The sequence below is a fragment of the Leptonychotes weddellii genome, chromosome 4 (assembly GCF_054177405.1).
Source record: "Leptonychotes weddellii isolate Sample4059 chromosome 4, ASM5417740v2, whole genome shotgun sequence".
Lineage (NCBI taxonomy): Eukaryota > Metazoa > Chordata > Mammalia > Carnivora > Phocidae > Leptonychotes > Leptonychotes weddellii.
This window is the reverse complement of record NC_138372.1, coordinates 47,672,349-47,679,642: the sequence shown is the minus strand read 5'-3', so window position 1 is coordinate 47,679,642 and position 7,294 is coordinate 47,672,349.

Below are 7,294 nucleotides of genomic sequence, written 5' to 3'. Positions count from 1 at the left end.
AAGCAGGTCTCAGGAGATGAAGAGGGTGACGGCCACCCCATCTAGTCTCTGAATCTTGTCTTCTGATAGTACAGGAGCCAGGCTCTTCCGGCCTGATCCTCAAGCGGCAACTGCTTCCTCGGCATGCTTCATTTGAGCCTGGAGGGTGATGGGGTTAGAAGATAATGGGCAAATATTTTAGGACCAACTCCTCATAAAAGAACAGGGAGGCCTGGGAGAGGATTTCCCTAAATCTAATCTATCCCTGGTGGGACAACAGTCAATCTTTAGGACCATGCCAGAAGATAGTAAGAGGGCTTGTTGACTACAAACTTTTATCTAAAGTTCTCAACCCAATGTTAAAATCAGGAGAAAATGCTTTTGGGGGGAAACTATGTATGTCATGAGGAGCTCCCTTAAAAATTAACAGTATATTTTAAGGCATAATTTGTCTATTCTAAAGCCTCCTGTCTTAACTATTACAAAATCTTCCTTCTTGAGAATCTTGGCAGGATGTTAGATTGGGCACTGATTAGTTCGGGGCAGAAGGGGATTGGCATGCACTCACTCGGGGTAGGGAGAGATTTAGGTCTTTTTGAAGAGAAGGAACAGAGGTGAAAGAGATAAAAATGTAACCCTCCCCCACAGGGCTTGGTTCCCACAGCTGAGCTGCTGATTCTATAAGCAGGCTTCTGCTTCATAAGAAAATGACCCCCTTAATTTTGGCTCTAATTTCCTTTTGGTCATAATTACCTGTTATTATAATAATCTTATTACCACAATACAAAGCTCTAGAGGATAAGGAAAATATAAAAATCACCACTAATCCTATCACCAGCCCATAACAACATTTTAGGGTTTTGTTGTGTTTTTTTTCCCTGCAAATCTTTTTCCCTCTGTATGAACTTCATTCATCCATCCAACAAATATTTATTGAACAACTGCTACGTGTCAGATCCTGAGGTCTCCGTTGTTGTAGACATTGTGCCAAACACAATCTTTTCCCTCATTCTCACTGAATAGTATAAACAGCTTATATTTCTACCATTACAAAAGAAAAAGACAACATAAAAACCCTCAAAATTAAACTCTATCCTCAAAGCCCAAGGTGATGTCCCAGGAGCACCTTGGGAGATCCTGAGGGTGGGAAGCGACTGGGGGCCTAAAGTCTGGTTGTTTCTTATTCATTTGTGCCCAGGAGAGGGAGTCGCCTCAACCGGTTGGAGAGCCTGGCTGGTCACTCATATCTAGGCAGGTCCATCAGCCCCAATGTCGTGCGTCCTCAAAAGGAGGAGAGATGTCTCCCTGAAAGGAGCAGGTCTTTCTACTCCATACCACCCGCACCTTCTCACCTCCACTGACCTGGAGCTTGGACAACCTGGAAGCCTTGGACACTTCGTCCCAGGGAAAGAGCACAAAACCTCTAGACAATCTGTTCTGCTCCTCAAGCCCTTGGAACAAACAAGATAGCAGCCCCCTGCTTGCCCGTCTTGCCCTCCGTGACAGTCAGCCTGCAGTCCCTGGCCCCCTGTGCCACCCACACTGGAATGTAAATGCAGAAACCACCAATCTTCCTAGGATCCAACAGCCAGCACAGGGTGCGTGTGTCTCCATCCCACCTGACAGGAACCCAGCACTCTCCTCGCACCCTTCCCCCCACAACCCCTCTCCCACTTCAGGGTCCTAAGCTGCTCTCCTCCTGTGTTCATCAGGCCCCCTACCCAAAGCTCAGGAGGGAAACTGAGCTGATAGAAAATGGGGAGACAGTGGGTCCAGCAGACTTCTTGGAGGCCTCCTCCTAATGCAGGGGGGCTTACTCAATGTGAGGGGCCCTGAGGAAATGGGGGCATTCACCTCCTTCTCCATGTGTCACTCACCCCGACTCCCATCATGGTCTTTGTACCTGGAGCGAAAGCAGCACACATAAGGACAGAAAAAAATATTCATATGATAATAACAACAGTCAAAATCTCTTGTTGATGATAACTAGCCAGGTCCTTTATGTTGTCCTTTACGTAGATCACCTCATTTAATTCTTGGAATAGGTTAGTTATTATCCCCATTTTATTTTATTTTTTTAAGATTTTATTTATTTGAGATTGAGAGAGAGAGAGAGAGATCACAAGCAGGGAGGAAGGGTAGAGGGAGAAGCAGACTCCCCACTGCGCAGGGAGCCTGATGCAGGGCTCAATCCCAGGACCCCGGGATCATGACCTGAGCCAAAGACAGACTTTTACCCAAATGAGCCACCCAGGTGCCCCTATTATCCCCATTTTAAACATGAGGAAATTTAAGCTCAGAGAGGTTCCGTGACTTGCCCAAGGTCACACAGCTAGTAAGTGGCGAAGGGGGGATTGGACCCAGGCAGTCTCACTCCAGAGCACACCTCATTTACATGGGAAACATGATATGATGGATTTGCTCCTTGTCAACTTGCTAGTTGGAGCACATTGAGTCATATTGCCCATTCATAAAACAAGGATAATGTACTTATTCAACTCATCTGAACCATATGCTTCCCCATACTTCTCCATTCTCACTCGTCCTCATTTCCACAAAGCAAAAATTATTTTCTCTGTGGAGAAACTCTCAGGAGGAAAGCAAGCCAACTGGCTCAACCACAAATCCTAGGGATATTTGCATTTTTAAAAAAGTGTAAGCTTTTGGGCTTAGGCATGGTGGGAACATTTTTTTTAGGATTTTTTTTCAAGTAATCTCTATACCCAATGTGGGCTCGAACTCACAGCCCTGAGATTAAGAGTCGTGCGCACCGCCAACTGAGCCAGCCAGGCATCCGGTGAACATTTTCAATTGTGGATGGTGGCAATGAAGAAAGCAAAATTTTTCATTCCATCCAACCCTACTTACAATTCAGTTTGGCCTTACAAATAGCTCCTTACAAGAATGCTGAACGTGGCATCAGGAAACCTGCTTTTTAGATTTAGTCTTGTCAACCACTAGCTCTTTGATTCTAAGTGAGTCAACTGATTCCTGAGAGCCTCGGTTTTCCTACCTGTAAAATTGGAAAAACGCCGGGGCGCCTGGGTGGCTCAGTCGTTGGGCGTCTGCCTTCAGCTCAGGTCATGATCCCAGGGTCCTGGGATCGAGCCCCACATCGGGCTCCCTGCTCGGCGGGAAGCCTGCTTCTCCCTCTCCCACTCCCCCTGCTTGTGTTCCCTCTCTTGCTGTGTCTCTCTGTCAAATAAATAAATAAAAAAAAAAAAAAAAAAAAAAAAAAAAAAAATTGGAAAAACGCCTAGCTGCTACTGTTGTTGTGGAGCTTAAATAAAATAATGGACACAAAAGGGCTTTGAAAATCCTAAATAGCCACAAGACAGGAGATGTTATTGTGGATTATAATAATTAAATTCTAAGTTGTCGTTGATAACCATAATACTAACAGTAAGTTCAAGTGGCATTTAATTTCTGGTAAAAAGCACTTTCCAGAATGACATCCAGCTTTGGTCTGTGTCATATAGTTTACTGGTAAATACTTGTGTATGGGTGGCAAGTGACATCCGCAGATGTGTCTAAGCCAATAGGAACACAAGACAGCCATCGTCCCTATGTCTGATTCCTCCTCTCTGAAAAATGTAGTCCTGTTGTAAGTAATGGCACACATTTGGCATATTTGAAGAGTAGCCAAGAAGCCAGTGTGGCCAGAGCACAGAGAGCCAGGGAGATGGTGGGAGGGAATGAGCTCAGAGAAGCAGTAAGCGACAAGGGCCTGTGGCACCATGGAGGGGGAAAGCCGCTGGAGGGCTGTGAGCAGAGCATGATGGGACCCAGCTCAGGTCTGACTGGACCCATCCTTGTGGAAGCAGGGAGGCCAGTGAGGAGAACAGAATCTCTACAAGAGGCATGGTGGCTGGGAGCAGGGAGTTAGCGGTAGAGGTGGTGAGAAGTGACAGGAGTCTGAACAGAAGAAAGGATGTGTAGGAGAGAATGATGTCAAGGATGAGCCCCACTTTTGGCCTGAGAAATTGGAAAGAGGACAGTGGAGCAGGTCCTGGGGAGATGAGGAGTTTAGCTTTTAAAAAATAATTGAAAGAATTATACTTTTCAGTTTTATTAAAATTTGTCCATATGTGATTCTTTAAGAAAAGGCCCACATATGCATAATACACATTATGCTTTTCAAAGCAACTTCTCATCCATGACTTCACTGGATCCTTAAAGCCACCTCGTGAAGTGGCTGCCATTGTCCCCCACTGGATCAGTGAGAATTGGAGCAGAGAAATGGAGTCACCGTGGCTGATAGAGAATAAGGGATCTGTTGTAGAAATAAGACTTTCTGCAGTGCGTGAATGCCAGAGAAGTGTGCGTCGGCTGTCGTGCCTCAAGTTGTTACAGGTCAGTGGACTGGAGGTTGGGAAGGAAAGCTGGACGTGAGATGACTCGAGCGAGGACAGACCGGAACCCACGTGGACGATCTAGACCCCATGGAGATCAGCTGGAGCCCGCATCTGTCTTCCACCGCCTCCAACCTCAGTGTCACGGATGACCTCCAGGAGAAGCTGCGCCCTTTGCATGTAACTGCACACCCTGCGGCCAGGACTTGACAAAGCGACAGGAGGACCGTAGGAGCTGCAGGCACCGTGGGCCCAGCTCCACCAACTGGCTGAGCTAGCAGGTCAGCAGCAACGTGTGAGTGCCGCCACGGTGCCCGCTACCGCTTGAAAATGGTTCCTGCTTCGCTTCCACCTTCCAAAGCTAGCACCCACATGCCCTGGGGCCAAGTCTAAATGGGGTCCACCAGGAAGGGAGTTCTGGGAACCAGGATTCCAGCTTAGCTGAGTTGACATGGTAGCAAGCCACCACACCCACTTTACAAATGAAGGAAATTACCACCCAGAGGAATTAACGACTTGCCCATGGCCTTGCAGAACAACGGTAGCAGCCATTTTATCAGGACCCAGGTTTGCTGACCCCTTGCCAACTGGCTTTAGCTCTTATTTTTTGAACCCTTGCGGTGGTACAGACACTGACCCATCACATCCAATGCTCACTGCAACTCTATGGAATTGGTATTATCAGGCCCATTTATAGATGAACATGCTGAGGCTCAAACAGAAGTCCATGAACCAATGTAACACAGCTACGAAAAGGGATAGCTGAGACTCAGACACAGGCTGGTCAGACCTCAAGCCCCACACTCAGCTTCCGTGTGTGTGGTCTTCCTCGCCACTAACTCCATGCCCACCCTGTTTCCCAGGGTGGAGTATCAGAACGTGGCTCACAGCAAGAGAGGTGCTGGCACCCCAGTTTCTCCTCTGTAGCCTGTGGTGCTGGTCTGGGGCCAGTTCTCTCCCACTCCCAGGGACAGTGTAAACACGTGGTGGGAAGTGTTTTGGTTAGCACAATGAGGTCTTGCACTGACGGGAACGTGGACTCTAAACACCATAGGCCAAAACACCGGGGAGCACAAGTTTGGACCTGGAAGAAGACCACCAGCTCTCAGCCACAGAAGCCAGAAGCATACAAGTCAAGCGAGTGCTCCCTCCATGCTGAGAAATTTCCCAGGATTCCAGAGAGGCCAGAAAATAGAGCTGGGTGGGCATGGGGAAAGGCCTATTACTTTAGCAATGAAACCTAAGATTTGAGGCTCTGGAATTAGCAAACAACTCTACATTCATTTTATTCTCTTGATGATGATGATCATCATCAAAACAGCTATTATTACTTGCTGTAGTTGATTGCTTATTTTATGCCAGGCACTCTTCTAAGCATTTCACATTAATTAACCCAGTTATTCCTCATAATAAGCATATACAGTAGGACGTATCATTGTCCCCATTTTACAGATGGGGAAACAGAGGCACAGAAAGTTTAAATAACTAGCGCATAGTCATAGGAGTCCACGAAGTCTGCCTCCAGAGCTTAACCTCTCAACCTTTACCCTAACCGACTCCCCAACAACCCTGTGAGGGAAGGAGACAGGAAGAGAGAGTGGGAGGACTATGGTGCCCATTTTGCAGATGAGGAAACTGAGGCTTGGGATGGTTGACTAAGGTATCTAAAGCCTTCCTGGCAAGCCCAGGTTTGAAGCCAGAGCTGTTGGACTACAAAGCCCATGCTCTTTCTACTCTGTCACTCAGCCCTGCTGACTGGCACATTCAGGGCTTGAAACCAAGTCTTTAAATGTCTAACTCAAGCCCAACCACAGTTCCTTATGATTTGCTAGAAAGACTTATTGCTTTGAATACCCAAGTGGAAAATTTGCTAGCCAAAGTCAGTCTGGAGGCCAAAAGCCATCTACCTGGTGAGCAGAAGGGTCCTCTCACACTTCCGGTCAGCAAAGTACTAACACTGACTTCCAACCTTGGAAATGGTGCCTCATACCCTGGAACCAGAAGAACAAAAATAGTCTGATTCTTGGAGGTTAAAAACCCCAACTCTGGTCTATGGTCATCACTGTGGTCACCTCAGTGTTTGGCCCGTTGGAGGCAGTGGTATAATCACTTATCCATAGTTCAACAAAACTCATTCACCCGACATGGGCTTACTAGGTATCGCCTCCATACAGGCACACTAGGAGGGAGACGTACATAAGGAAGCTCACACACAGTTCCTGCCTTCAGTGACTTTACTGAAGCAGTTTCCCCCCCACCCCCACCACATACCTAATGTCAAGAACCATCGCAGGAGGGGCGCCTGGGTGGCTCAGTTGTTAAGCATCTGCCTTCGGCTCAGGTCATGATCCCAGGGTCCTGGGATCGGGCCCCGTGTCGGGCTCCCTGCTCAGCAGGAAGCCTGCTTCTCCCTCTTGCACTCCCCCTGCTTGTGTTCCCTCTCTCGCTGTCTCTCTCTGTGAAATAAATAAATAAAATCTTTAAAAAAAAAAAAAAGAGAGAGAGAACCATCACAGGAACCAGTGGAAGTTAGTAGGAAAACAGCTGATAAAAATTTCTTTCATCATTCATCAATGATGAATTTCATCAATAATAAGTAAATACACATTGAGTTTCTCTTATTTGTCAGGCACTCTGCTAGGTGCTTTGGATGTGAATCACATTTAATCTTCATAACACCCCCGTACGGGAGGTATAATTATCTTTATTTTACAGACAAGGAAACTGAGGCACATGCAGAGAAAATGTCTTGCTCAAGATTATTCTATGAGATAGTATTAATAATTCTAGAATCCAGATCTGACTTCCAGCTCAGAATTCTTTTACTTTGTTTATTTTTTTAAAGTAAGCTCTATGCCCAATATGGAGCTTGAACTCATGATCCTGAGATCAAGAGTTGTATGCTGTACCAACTAAGCCAGCCAGGTGACCTCAGCTCAGAGTTCTTCTAATCCCATCATACT